Genomic DNA, 13,828 nt, shown 5'->3' on the forward strand with positions numbered 1-13,828 from the left:
GTGTGCGACAGCAGGAAGGGACATATCTATGGCCACCTGTGCCTTTTCAGACTGATTCACGGTTAAGGAGGATTAAGGAATGAGGAGGAATGTCTTACAAATGCCCAGTCATAGAGTCACACTGCAGGCAAAGGTCAGGAGGTCAGCCACTGGCATATTGATCTTATAATTGAAATGGTGTTATACTTTTTAAGATGTATGTAGACTTGTCATGATGTTACTGAGCCTCTACTCGTCTCAGCTGCCTTGGCTACTCCCACCACCTCTGATGTCCCCTGCTCTGGCCCACCACACCTCCACACCAGCCAACTACTTCTCTGTTGCCCTTAATGGACGTTCTCTTGCAGGATATGTCTCGGACACATGCACATCATCAGGAGTAGGACCTCTAGAAAGATGGACTAGACATTAATTGCTTTTATTTTCATTTTTTATTAATTTTTCAATTTATTTTATTTTTACTTATGGCCCCACCTTTGAGTCTTTGTTTACATTTACATGTACGGAATTTAGCAGACGCTCTTATCTAGAGCGACTTACAAAAGTGCTTTGTCATTTACTCATAGAATATACCCAAGTACAGTATAGTAGGTTAGAATTAAACATACCAATGTTCCTCTCAAGGTTTCTTCCTCGTGCTCTAGGTAGTTTTTCCTTGCCACTGTCAGCCTTGGCTTGCTCACTGGGGGCTTCGACTTGGACGTTTGTAGCTGCATTGTGACAACATCTGTTGTAAAAAAGTGCTATATAAATACATTTTTGATTTGATTCGATTTGACTTGAAATCCTAGTGATGTAAAGTGGGCATCAACTATCCAGAATACAACTGAAGTCAGTCTCTAAAAGAGACTTTTTAAGATGACTTTTGTTAGCTCCAAGGTGTTATACTCTTTGAGGAGTATATATTTAATTAAAGCTGTACAAATATATCTACTTAATTCTATCCACAATTCATCGATCTATGCCACTCTCCGGTTTGGCAAAATGGTATTGCCTTTAATCCCTCTTCATCTAATAACCTTATAAAAATATCTGTACACCACTGTAAGAAACCCATACCTTCCCAGTACTGTCAACACACCTTCTTTTAAAACACATCATTTCAGATTTTCTGAGTGGTGTTGTTTTGTTTTTGTTTTTTTTTGCCTGTATTAGTTTAGCTTTCAGTGCTGCAGTGGCAAGAAGACCAGTAAGGTTACAGTAATATGTTCCGTCTTGTATTGCATTCATCTTTCTTGAAGAAGTTGAAGAAGGTGCAGTTAAGCTAATATGAGTTTTACTTGAAAGGTCTGCTTTAAAAAGCTGTTTGATGTCTTTTCAGGTGTTTGAGGAGCGCCATTCCATGCGGTCATGTGGTTTTTCTTTTGAAGGAATATTCCAGCATTTTAGCTTAATCTCTGCTGATGCAGCAGTGATTGACTACCAAGGACACACACACACACACACAAACATGGACTTAAGGGCAGCTGTGGAATGCCATCATTAACTTAAATTCAAAACTGCGACAATTACGGTCTACCAAAAAATATGTCTTAGAATGTCTTAGTTGTGAGAGATTGTCTTACAAAAGCTGATCTTATATATCCTAGTTTTATCCATTGTTTAAACGTTGGAGCATCACAATGAAAAGCTGTGGTATCCATGTGCATTACTGGGCTATCCATGTGCACTCAGGCAGAACTGAGTTTACAGCAAGGTGGTATTAACACATTACCACAAATTCTTCCAACTGTAAAAGTAGTCCCATTCCAAAATGAATTAATTATACTCCTATATAACTTAATTTACAAATAGGTTCATGAAATTCATGAAGTCTAACACAAGTGTAAAACATGTGTTTTAAATAAACCTTTATTACCTGCTCCAACAACTGTCTTTAGGCTTAATAAGTATATTTCAAGTGAACCGGCTTTTTCATTATTTTGTACAGAGGAAAAAAATTAAAATGATTGTTACTACATGCGCAGAAAATAGAGATTTGTTAAAAACACTATTAAAAATATTTAAGCGTTTTTGAAGAGATTTTCATTGTTTCAATATACAGATTGTCACGGACTGCTCCAGCCCCCATAAGTCACGTGGTACGGCCTGCCACGTGCAGGGGTACATGTATTGTGTTTATTTGTGTTGTAACCACGACCCCCCGGGATTGCACACACACGCACAGGATTTAGTGATAATGTCTTACGTCTATTTAAACTCCTGTCCATGTGGGCTCCCATTGTTGGTCACTGTCGCTATGTGTGTTTAAACTAGATTTGTGTAGTTTGTTAGTTTGTTTGTTAGTTTGTCCCATGTCAAAGTGTAGGTGTTTATCGTTTAATGATAAGTGTATAGTTACGTTTATTGTGTGTGTTATACGTAAGTGCCACCATTGTCTTAAATGTCTAATGTCAGCAAATGTTCTGCATGAACGAGGAAGTCTGTGCATCCTGCTACATGCCCTGCGGCACTCAGGCCAGCAGCAATATCAACCTAAAAACAGAAAATTCACCACAGCTAATAATCATAAAGGTCCATTAAGTAATAATCCAATTACGTGTCAGGTGTGATGAATTAAAAGCTAAGCCCCACGTTACTGGTCACCACAAGTCCTTTCACCTCTTGTGAAGTGGAAGTAACCTTAGAGTGTGCACACCACTATATGGAGGGGACAAAACAAATCCCTTCCCTAATCCTTCAGCTCTTGTGAACATGACACTTTGCATAGCCAGTGCCGTTTGTCATGATTTTATGTACATTTCAACTTAAGCTGCTTTTAGTCTGCCCGCTTAACTTCTCAGCTTGGCTGGCTGTAGTAGGCTGCACGTCAAAATTTTAGCAAAGCGATCGTTTCCCATCAGTTATTTTTGCTTGTAAAGCTTAAGAACGATGCCGAGGTGCAGGAGAGTCATGGGGCGAGGCAGCGACTCAAAGCACATCCACGCGGCAGAGCCAAGTTCACACCAGAGTGGCTAAGCAAGAAAGAACGTGAAAGTTTTTTTTGCAGGGCCTGGTCTAACTCCACAGTTCCTGCGAACACTCTCTGTTTCAGCCCATTTGAAACACATGGCTGAGTGGCTTATAGTGCTGACCCAGGGCTAATGGAATGAGAGAATAAGGGAAAGAAAGAATGGTGAAGGGTGGAAAGAAAGACAAAAGGTTAAGAGAAAAACGAAAGAGTAGAAAGAGGGAGCGAGGAGGAGAGAATGGAGTGGAGTTGTGCAGACCATAGATGTGGGCAGCCTGCAGCTGCCTCTAATTGGCCTTGGGTTCCTTCCATAGTCCACTGGTGAGTAGTGAAACTAATCCTTAAAAATTTCATACAGACATACTCGCATATGCACTGACAGCATCACAGGCTGCTGGGATCTTGGTTCAACATGATAACCTCTGATGGTTTGGAGAAATATACATTTATACATCAATTTGTGGTTTATCATTATTACTTATGTTATATATACATGCCGTAACTTAGAGTTGATCAAGCCTGAGGGATTATGACCCGCTTTATGTATCTGGCTGACCGGAGAATGTCAGCATTGTGTAACGTGTGATGGAATGAATGCCTTTGATAAAGGGACAGATGGATGGGTGGATGCTGTACATGGTATCTCAGGAGCCGAGAGGAGTTCCATGCCAGATTTGCTCTCCTTAGCAGAGGAGTAAATGTGGGCTGTTTTATCACTTTCCTATCGCACAGATGGGATCTTTTAATTTTCACCATATGAAGTAATAGTGGTGATTCTCCGTATGTTAGTTTTTGTGGTCAATCCCCTGTCCATGTTCTTCTTGCTGGGTGTGTGCGGATGTGTGTATGTGCTATACATATATATATATATATATATATATAGACAGATAGATAAAATGAGCGAAAGGGAGGGAGAAGGTTGCTTTCTTGCAGCTGTTTTGTTAATCATCACCAAAGTGTTTTTTGGAGAGCTACCCATCAGGGGCCTTGGTGTCCTGTAGTACCCTATTTGTGCCCTTGCCTGCATGTGAGAAATGATGTGTGGGATAAACCACAATATTTTGCAGTTCGTTAGAGTTGGATTCTGACAAGCGGTAGGGGAAAGGCTTGGGTAAAGCTCACGTGAGAGCCAGATCTCAGAGAGGAGCCCTAGGAGTGATGGCGCCACTTGAGTTGAAGCACGCGGAGGGGCTGTCGAAGAGTCAGCCGTTTTTGGCAGGAGAGCAGGGGCCCTGCTTGACTAACACACTCGGGAAGTGTCGCCTGGTCCTTTCTTGCCTCCTCTTGTCCTTTTTTTAAACGAATTAGTCTTTCAAACACAAAGCTCCTGGTCAAGAGAGAGCCTGATTAATTGTAGCTGCTTTAATGATCATGTTCAATTTCAGATCCTTCCCCAAGAGAAGGTAGTATTACAGTTCTCTTGAGGGTTTTGAAGGAGGAGGTTGAGGGGATTTTTTATTATTATTAATTATTATTACAAGATTAACTTAAATGTGCAGGTTGTATTTATTTATTTATTGCACAGGTGATGATGAGAATAAATTATTATGAAACCCTTTATCAAAATCACATTTCATAATTAAAACTTTAATAGAGTACACACTAGTGCAGACACTATACAGTACCCTCCATAAGTAGACCTTTTATTGACAATGTGTTTTAGAGGTAGAATATATACAAGCTATGCACTATGTACACTTTTCAAAAAGGACTTTGTGCAGTATAATGCAGTGTGGGTAGAGTGTGCTCTTATGTACTCACCTCCCCCACCCCCCACCCCGGATGAAAGCAATACTGGTTATGACACGCAACAGCTTTCTTTGTAATTTTGTAATGATGAATAAACCTAGAAGCATTTGGCAAAATCAATGCAGAAAGGGGTTGATCATGGCATAGTTGATCTGTTCAGAGATATCATAACAACATCAGTGGAGTTTTTAACAATAGGCCAAAAGGGATCCTTTTTAGCATCCTTGGTGTAAGAAGCTGTAGAGTGCTATGCTGTAGTGTCGTATACTGTAATGTATTATGCTGTAGTGTTGTATGCTGTAGTGTAGTATGCTGTACATTTATATTTACAAGCAGATGCCCTTACCCAGAGATACTTACAAAGGTTTTGTTATAATCAAGACATATCCTCATGTGAACGTAGATAGGTTAATGTTAAAAGTACTATCAGGCTGAAGCCCTGGCTAAAGTGGAAAAGAAGACTGTCAAAGTTTTTAAGCATATTTAAGTGCTTAGTCAGTCAGCGTAGAGGTAAGTTTTCAGACAGCCAGACAGTCACAGAAGTTCATCCCACTACAGGGCAGAGAAGGCTTGAAGCATGTCTGCTCGTGTCTGGAATGCTGCAGGTTCCACCTGAGCCACACTAAAGGCTGGAAGGCAGTGAGGTGCCGAATGCGGTTTGATTAGTGCTTTTATGTATGTGGGGGATGGTGGAGCAATGGCTTAAAATGAGCGTCAGTGTTTTCAATCTGATATGAACCGCTACATGGAGGCAGTGGAGGGAAAGCAGCAAGAGGGTGACATGGGGGGACGTTTGTGAGCCATGAAGCCATGAAGCTGTATTCTGGAGGAGTTGTGAAGTGTATTATACCGTAGAATAGTATGTAGTGTTGTATGGTGTAGTGTAGTAAGCCGTAGTGTGATATGCTGCAGTGTGGTAAGCTGCAGTATAATATCCTATAGTTCTAGAGTACCCTAAAAGCAGACAGCTGCAGACTAGGCCACCATATCGAAAGAGGAAACAATCATTTCAGTGGTAGTTTCTCTGTGGAATTGTACCCGCATAGGATGGGGGATGTTGACTCTTTTCCAGTTGGCACAAGTGCAGCATGAAGAAGGCAGAGCTGATGGTGCACAGGAAGCAGACAGAGAGAGAGAGAGAGAGAGAGCGCTCAGGCTTGTGGGACACCTGTGAGCCAGGTAGAGAGAGGGTGTCCAGGTGCAGGGGCTCGCACCCCTTTTCGGCATAAATTCCAGACACGTATACAGAGAGTGGTCACCCGTGTCCATGTCCTCGAACGGCACACAGGGGCTTACGCAGCTCTGGGCCTCGCTATGGCAGCACAAAGGCAAGGACCATGTTTACAACCAACAACCATGTGTCATAATTGTACAGTTTAATGAAAATACATGCTCGAGTGGTATGCCTGGTAATTTATTCAAGTTTTAATGAGTGCAGTTATTTCTAGAGCATGACAGAAGGATAAGAAAAGAGAGGATTGCTTGTATACATAAATTAAGGAGACTTTTGTACCTGATTCTGTACTCTGTAAGAAAAGCATTCTGTCCTCCAGTTAGGAATTCCAGTAAATCCATCAAGTGAGCTAGCCTTTGAAAACAATGATGCACTGAAACCCAGTGGCTATGCAGCTTTTTTAGTAGATGGCCTGTTTTCTATGACTATGGCACTTGACTGTATATGGAAATTAGGATAGCTGCAATCAACTTCCATTTTATCCCTAACCAGATCTGGCTGTAATGTGATCTACTCTCTTCTGCAGGAAATAGGCTTAATTAAGTGGAATCCCTTTTTCATGACATTGCCCATAAATGAATTAGCTGTTGTGACACCCACTAGCCAGCATTTGTTTTGGTTATCTTATTTGTGTCTCTTCTGCCCAAATACAGTTGTGAATCTGTGAGGGTAAACAGGTTAGTTTGCAAGGAGAAGACAATGAGATTTTAATGTAGGCTCATTCTCTGTGTAACTTGGAGTGTGTGTGTGTGTGTGTGTGTGTGTGTGTGTGTGTGTGTGTGTGCGCGCGCGCGCGCGTGTGTCTGTAGGTGCTTTACTCCCTTGATTTAATGTTGTATCCTGACTTGTCTCTGTATGATGTGCAGGTGTATGTGGACTCAAAGCTACATGTGTCTTGTATTATTTACAGCTGTGCTAAGTGAGATGTCCCTCATCTAAAATGAGAAAGTGGAAAGAGACATCAGGGTGGGGGAAGGGATGCTGGAACTACCCAAGCCTCCTACCCTCATTATGGTCCTGTGCTATAAATATCACCCTCTAGACAGCAGCTCCATCTTAACACACTACATACACTTCAGCGACGACAGTTATATTTCGCTTACACCGATGACACGTTTTCATTTTTAATCACTATTCAGATATTATTGAAAAGCTCCCATCATAATGGGGTATCATCATAGTCTCATTCAAGAAAGCAGTGTATTAAATAGAATCACATAGGGGAGACCAGTACAGTATAAATAGCTGATACTGTCAAATATCCTTGTAATTCCTGCTCTGATGTGAATGTGATTAACAGAGGTAAAGTGCAGAGGTCTTGATCCTGACACTGGTGCAAACCATATTATGGCCCATGGCAGTGCTTAACAAGATCCAGTACCTCTCATATTTGTAACACCTGCAGTCTGGAACTTGTTCTTATGGATCCAGCACCTCTGTAGTGTTTTTTAATAAAATAAGTAAAACAAAATATTAGTAATATTAATGAACATTTATTAAAATGATACTTATTTATCAGTTATCGGTCACATTTTGTGTGCTCATGAATCAGGAGGGCTAGCCAAGGTTTGGAATTGGGAAAAAAGAGATGCCTGACTTTGATGTTTTTTCTTAGTGAAGTAATCAAAAGTGATGGGGCAGAATGAGAAGCGATAAATGCAAGGAACACTGAAAAGCAGGAGACCGACCCGTAGGCCAGTGGCGAGCCCGGCACAGCAGAATGATGAAGCTAGAGAGAGAGAGACATGTGGAGCAGGAGCTCCGAGAGTGCAATTCCAGCGGAGACACTAGCCCCATGCTTACGGAAGCATCAGGAAAAAAAAAGGACCATAGAAATCCATAGACTGGACTGCGGCTTGGATCAATGTAAAACAAGCATGCTACCTGTGACTTTAACATGGTCGGGTTACAGCATGCAAGAAGGTAGGTTCTTTGGGACCAGAACAACCGCGGGAATGAACTCATTGCGCTGCAGTTGCCATACTCCTGCTACTGTGTTACGTGGAGCACTGTTGCATCTATAAGTTACATGAGCTTTTCCTTCTCTCCACACTTACTGGATCATTTCACCCTTACTGTTGCATTTTTGCACTTTATAAATGAAACACTGGTCTCACGTATCCTTTATTGAGGTCTTGTTCAATGGTATCAGACCAGTCAACATGATCAGTACCCCACTGAATTTTTTAATGTCATAGTAAAAATTTATAGCAGCAGAGACTGTTGGGCTTGGTTATACCGTTGGTCTTACAGTCTTAACCTGGTGTTGGTCCAGATATATCTTAGGGATTCTAGACGTATCTTATGCTGAGGGTTGTAGGCTTGGTAGCATCTTGAATGTTTAATTACGAGTTAAGTAGAACTGTTCGTAGCTTTTATTTATTTATTTATTTTTTGCTTTCCTCAGGCAGTAGGTCCAGTAACACATAAAAGACAAGCCATTGCAAAGACTTCTTTTTCTATTTCTTTCTTTTTGGGCCCCCTCTCTCTTCCAATCAAATGAGAGGGTCCTGTTCATCATTTGATGGCTGGGAGAATGCATCTGTTCTATGAACCTTCAGGCAGGGTGTGTGCGAGTGAGGGGTCAAAGATATAAACTGCTCCAAACTTCGAAGCACTGGAGAGAAAGAGCTTAGGAATGGGATTTTTTTCCTTCTTTTTCTTTATGCCTTTTTTTTTGCTCCATGAAGCATATTCAGCATATTTCTGGCTAAAACGAGAAGTGGTCTTTTGCATTCCTTTCCACGCCTTGAAGTGTTTACATATATACTGTCTTCCTCTGTTGCAAGATGTTCCACGATTGAAAACCTATTCTTCGTCAAATCCTGTAAATAGTACGTCCCTGCGCTGTTCAGGTGTCTCCTGACAAGCCCTCATTTCAAGCTCTTCACATCTTTCTTTCTGCCTTTCTTGCAATCTTTCCTTCATTTGTTTTCTTTAGACAAAGAAGCCCTCTCCAAAACTGAATGTCTGCTCCATTAAGATTCACCCCAGGGAAGGAAGATGGGACAGCTTGGAGAAGCATTGTGTCATCCGGTCACATGTCTGCCCACTAGATGAGAGCTGGAAAATGCCTAGTAATCAGGAAAAAAAAGAATGACCATATTAAATCCAAATTCTTTAAGATCTCTTGTCTCTGTTTAAATTAAATAACTCTCTCTCTCTCTCTCTCTCTCTCTCTCTCTCTCTCTCTCTCTCTCACACATACACACACACACACACACACACACACACACACACACACACACACACACAATTTACACAAAGCTACAAAGCTATTAACTCAAGTTGCAGTTCTATTAAGGCACATTATGCCTTGCTTTGGAATCCATTTAGACGCCACACAGTGGGAGCCACTGAAGGGGGACGACAAAGGTTAGTGTTGGTGTTCTGGATTTAGCCAATAGTGCTGCAGTCTAGATCCCAAGTCACTGTGACATTTCGCTGCTCACCACTCGCAGCGCAGCCCAAAACCCATGCCGGGTCACTTTGTCCCCCCTTCACAGTCATAAAGCCAAGAGTTGTTCGAGGTCGCATTCATCTGATATCGCAAGCAATGGCCTTGGTGGTAAGACAGAGGCCATGAATGAGGCCAAAAAAACCCCAAAACACTTAAGCCAAGCTGAGGGTGTCACCAGTGATGCCAGTGAAGAAGGTTTATTTGCGCTCTGTAAATACAGCCCAACACAGAGGATGGAGAATGACACAGGGGATGTGGTTTAGCTTTCTAATAGATAAGCAGCTGTTAGCCAGAGCTTTCCCTGTGGACCCATCAATAGTCTGTTGTAGCAGCGTGCGTTTATGTACTGCAAATGTATGCATTGATTACAAGCTACAGAAAGTCCACAGGGTTGCCAGGTCTTCTTCTCTTAAAACTGGTTAGGAATGGCCTCTTCATCTAAAAAATGAAAAATCTTCCCCTGCATTGCTTTGTCAATGGCACATAATCATCCTCATCTATCTTTCTCCCCTGAGGCCCATCCGTGGAACAGGATCCCCAAAGCTATGACAAAATTCAGATTCACAAGAGGCTCGAGTTAAGTTCAGCTGTGAACAAATGCCACTGGGACAGATAATACCAGTGCTGTTCGTTTCTTTCACGCATTAAAAGCACGATTAATGGCATAATGAATCTCATATGAGCAGGCTGAAATAAGCTAGAGTTATAAGAACCATTTGTAGCCCAGATCGATTATATCCTTGATGTACTGGACAGACATATAGTTAGTCTATGTAGAATGATGTATTCCCACAAGTAGAGTTTCAATAAACTGATTTTGTTTGTGTGCGTGCGTGCGTGCGTGCGTGCGTGTGTGTGTGTGTGTGTGTGTGTGTGTGTGTATGTGTGTGTGTATATGTGCGTGTGTGTGTGTGTGTGTGTGTGTGTGTGTGTGTATGGGTTGGTGGTAAATGCTGACAAAGCTATACGATATAGAAGTATAATAAAACTAGCATATTGAACCTACCATTGGCTTTACTGTTGCTAAATCAAATCACGTTATAAAATATGATTATGCTCCATTAAGTATTTACACAACCACACTGCATGTAGCGAACCTTATTTTGAAATATGATTGAATAGGCACTGTTATGGTAGACCTCCTTGGGTTCTCATAGCTTCAAAAGGAAAGAGAATGATAAGATCAGCACAGATCACTTCATGTTGTATAATGTCACGGTATCAAATTCATCATAATGCAAAGGAAGGTTGATTGAGTGGTTAGGGTCAGAGCTGGGGTCAGGGCCCATATTCATTATTTTCCAGATGAATTACTTCATGCCATTCATATGGATTTTAGTCTCTGAAGCTCGCTTCAAGCCCAGGACTGTAAGAATGGGCTTTAAAGCAATATTTCTCCACCAGGCACTTACTGAAACATGAACATGCGTAGATAAACACCATGACACCTGGACCTCTTTATTAAGGTATTGTAAAATAGCCAGGAGTTACCAGATGGTTACCGAGTGCCCAGCGCAGAACTGCATTAAATGTTTCTCCAAAATCCTCTCGTCATCTGGACAAAACTCAGTTCACTTGCTAAACACATCTGCAGCTGTTGGAAATGGACACTTGCAGAATGAGCCTGAGCGTTGCTTAGCCTGTCGAACACCAGCCATGATACAACATAATAGGCCATGATTGCTATGTTCCAAGGGGTTTGGTGACACGGGAATGAAACATCGAATGCCGGGACCGTCTCGAGCAATGCGCTTACAGAACCTAAAGATGAGTGACACAATACTAACAGAGCTGTAATTGCTAGCATTAGCAACGTGCGACTGGCGGCAGGATAACATCCAAATAGATTTGTAATGATATGGTTACTGACAAGGCAGTAATGCTAAAATGAATTGTTGACGCCGACCCCGCTGGCCTCCTGGTTATTCCACCCAGCACATTTCTATTAGAATAAATAAGAGTCAGTGTTCAGAGAGACGGCTTTGCTGCCGTTGTTGTTCTTGCCTGCTTTTCCCTCTAGAGGCAAAATCCTTGATAATTGGTCATAAGGGAGAGAGGTGACCTTTGCTAAGGCAAATGACTTTGCAGGTCCCTGTGCAGCTCGACACAATGTCCGATGCCATCTGCTGTGTTTATCTGTGCATGTGTCTGTGTGTGTGTGTGTGTGTGTGTGTGTGTGTGTCTGTCTGGGTGTGTTTGTGTGTCTGTGTGTGTGTGTGTGTGTGTGTGTCTGTGTGTGTGTGTGTGTGTGTGTTTGTGTGTGTGTGTGTGTGTGTGTGTCTGGGTGTGTTTGTGTGTGTGTGTGTGTGTGTCTGGGTGTGTGTGTGTGTGTTTGTGTGTGTGTGTGTGTGTGTGTGTGTGTGTGTCTGTCTGTGTGTGTGTGTGTGTGTGTTTGTGTGTGTGTGTTTGTGTGTGTGTGTGTGTGTGTGTGTGTGTGTGTGTGTCTGTGTGTGTGTGTGTGTGTGTCTGTGTGTGTGTGTGTATGTGTGTGTGTGTGTGTGTGTGTGTGTGTGTCTGTGTGTGTGTGTTTGTGTGTGTCTGTGTGTGTGTGTGTGTGTGTGTGTGTGTGTGTATGTATGTGTGTGTGTGTGTGTGTATGTGTGTGTGTGTGTGTGTGTGTGTGTGTGTGTGTCTGTGTGTGTGTGTATGTCTGTCTGGGTGTGTGCATGCATGTGTATGTGTGTAAACATTCAGCAATTTAGGAGCAGTATACAAGTCAGCAGTTCTATTGCCAAGACCGCTGCAATGGTTCTCCTAGGCCCCAGTTCAAATATCAGTGTGAGGTAAGCTCTTAAATGCCACAATAATGAAATCATAATTTTGCATACTTTAATATTACTTAATTACAAAATATCAACTGCAAAACCCTCTTCATACTGGGTGATTCCTTTCACAGTTAGCTTTATGGCATTTAGCAGACACCATAAATCCAGAGTGACTTACAAAAGTTAATTGTCATTTTCTCACTATCCTAGCCAGTACAGTAGGTTAGAGTTCAAGATACCATTGAACTAGAATACTGTTAAATGGCATATGAGCTGCAATATAAAAACCCAACAGTTTGCTGGGATCTGACGGTCAGCCATGTTCTGCATCTTCCCTCTGTTCAGCAGGGTGTGTTCCTCATCTCCAACTGTCTCTTTGCTGGCTGTGTTTATTACAGTGAGTTATGAAGTCTCGTCTTCTGCCATATGGGGGGGGGGGGGTGTAAATGGAGGTGCTGCCGCGCCTCTGCTCCTTTACAGCGCTGTGAAGCACGGATCTCTTAATCAGGGGCCTCATCACGGCTTCCTCCGCTCTGGCACATTCGGCCCATTAGAGCTCGAGTCTGATTACACTCGGAACGTACCGCAGGCTGCCAACAGCGAGCCGCCCACCGGAGGCTCCCGAGATGTCGCCTGGAACAAAGTAAGACCTCGCACTGGGCGGCAACCTGAGCTTCTTTGAGGATGGAGCTCAAATGACCCAAGCGCTCGAAACCCGTTAACCGGCCACCCGGAAGATTACAGTCCTGGTGATGACTGGCCATATTTTCTGGGAGTCTATATGAGTGCAGGGACGTGTTTGTTTAGTAAGTAAATGCAGAGCTATGTGACGGTTAGTGGGTGGGCGGCTGGGAGTTGGAGGGGTCAGTTGAGGTGGTGTTGGCTGCTGCCTGTGCCTAGCTTCCGGCAGAGAAAGGGTCGCTATCTCGCCCCAAACAGCTGTGAGCCCAGTGGACCGCTGTTAGCTGAAGCCCTGCAGCCCTGCGTGACCTGCGAATCGCTACAGCTCCCGCGCCTCCCGCTTTTTATTGTGGCGAGAGTGTAGTGTGGCGCCCCGGATGGGAGCCTTCAAGGCCCATAAAGCAGCACGCCAAGCGTAAATTAAAATATCAGCCTCAAACAGAGGAAGCCATGTGACAGGATTATGGTGCAAATGGGCACTCCGGAGTGAGCGGGATGTACGGGAAAATGGGCAAAGGAGGGAGGGAAGGGCTGAAAATATCCGTCTTTATGCAATGAGGTGCAAAAAATCGCTTATAAATCTAAATAAAATAAAAGGCTGTTAACTTTTTAAAAGGCTGTGTATACTACTTTACTTGCATAGTCATACTCGCTCGACTCTCTGTTTTGTAGACATTCAGTTTCTTCAAGGAGAGACGAGGCACCCATGTCTTTTGTGATATTACCACCTGTGCACCTTCAGATCTTGACATGCAAAACAGCTAGAACCTCAACATTCTACTGCCTTCATCCCTGTGGACTCGAACCCTTATGAGGTGATAAATGCTTTAATAGGGAGCTTAAAGGTTGCTTGGACAGCAGAAAGCCCTCTGAAATGAACATCAAATGAAGTTTATGCTCTCATTGCACTTGTGGCCTCTCTTCTGCATGCTGTGCATATTTTTTTTTCCTCCTGCCCTTCCCACGCGCACAGCTCAGGAGCACCCAGC

At 42.8% G+C, this 13,828-nt stretch overlaps 1 long non-coding RNA gene across 1 annotated transcript in view; it reads left to right on the forward strand.

Moving 5' to 3' along the window:
• Positions 1 to 9,030, forward strand: part of LOC145643416 (uncharacterized) — an 89,752-nt gene extending 80,722 nt beyond the window's left edge. The window contains exon 3 of the long non-coding RNA XR_014115778.1: positions 8,875 to 9,030. This is a non-coding gene — a long non-coding RNA (uncharacterized LOC145643416). The remainder of the gene's footprint in view (positions 1 to 8,874) is intronic.
• Positions 9,031 to 13,828: the final 4,798 nt, after the last annotated feature.

The sequence above is a fragment of the Electrophorus electricus genome, chromosome 13, assembly GCF_041902795.1.
Source record: "Electrophorus electricus isolate QZ-2024a chromosome 13, ASM4190279v1, whole genome shotgun sequence".
Lineage (NCBI taxonomy): Eukaryota > Metazoa > Chordata > Actinopteri > Gymnotiformes > Gymnotidae > Electrophorus > Electrophorus electricus.